The sequence below is a fragment of the Sinocyclocheilus anshuiensis genome, unplaced genomic scaffold (genome assembly GCF_001515605.1).
Source record: "Sinocyclocheilus anshuiensis isolate Anshui unplaced genomic scaffold, SAMN03320099.WGS_v1.1 scaffold28, whole genome shotgun sequence".
NCBI lineage: Eukaryota > Metazoa > Chordata > Actinopteri > Cypriniformes > Cyprinidae > Sinocyclocheilus > Sinocyclocheilus anshuiensis.
The window spans coordinates 115,692-116,753 of record NW_015555724.1 but is presented as its reverse complement, the minus strand read 5'-3'; the positions used below and the strand labels follow the sequence as shown (position 1 = coordinate 116,753).

General features: G+C 59.2%; 1 protein-coding gene across 1 annotated transcript in view; it reads right to left on the bottom strand.

Annotated features, from left to right (window-relative positions):
* Positions 1–1,062, bottom strand: part of LOC107672594 (semaphorin-3D) — a 30,155-nt gene that overhangs the window by 17,313 nt on the left and 11,780 nt on the right. The window lies entirely within an intron of this gene.

Sequence of the window (1,062 nt, the reverse complement as noted above, 5' to 3'; positions counted from 1 at the left end):
GCCCGTTCTGCGGCTACTTCCCCCCGGAGAGCGGGCTCGGCACTTATCCTATCTTCCTCCGAGGAGGTTGATGTGAAGAGCATCGAGGATTCGCCCCCTCAATGCCCACAATATGAGGAGCTATTGGAGGTAGTTACTCATGCGGTTGCCAAGCTGAACATTGAGTGGCCCGCAGAGAAACACTGCGAACCACTTCAGCGCTGGTGGGCAAGGGGTACTCGGCAGCGGGTCAGGCTGGTGCGTGTCTGCACACTATGTCAGTGTTACAGGCGTACCAAGCCGACCTGCTAAAAGAGCTAGATGAAGGCGAGCAAGTTAAAGCAGATGATATCTTAGAACTAAGGAGAACCGCTGATTTAGCTCTTCGTGCCACCAAGGAGACCGCCCGTGCTATTGGGCGGTCCATGGCAGCTCTGGTGGCAGCGGAGAGGCATTTATGGTTGACCCTGTCCGATATGAAAGAGAAGGACAGGGTCTGCCTTATGGATGCCCCGCTTGCTCCTTCTGGTCTGTTCGGCGACGCCGTCAATTCCGTCGTCGACACATACCAGGAGGCTCGTAAACAGGCGGCGGCATTCCAGCAGTTTCTCCCTCGCCGTTCTATAGCTCTGGGGGCTGCTGGGCGGGAGCAGCCCCAGCCGAATACCAGCTCCTCATATAGGGAGGTCCAAAAACAGAGCGTTGCCTCTCGAGCTCCCCCGCAGCGGTACCGAGGACGGCGGTGCTCTAAGTCGGGGGCTTCTAAGGCGAGGCCCGATCTGAGGGTCGTGCTTCAGTCGAGGAAGCCCTCGACGAAGCGGTCCTGACAGACTTAAGCCCACGACTGCTGAGGGCGGCCCCTACTGGGGAAGAGTGGGGTACACCGCATTACACGGTGTCCGTCTCTCCTCAGCGCCCTCAGGAAATCGTTCTGCCAACCGTGCCAGTGTTGCAGGGCGCAGCAGTCTCCAGTGAGTGTTTCTCTCAGTATTTTCCGCCCGGGAACGTAGTGGAGCTGAGAGCCTCGCCACCCCTTCGGGGGTCTCTCGAGCAGCTAGCTCGGCGATCTCCTGCCGGTCCGCC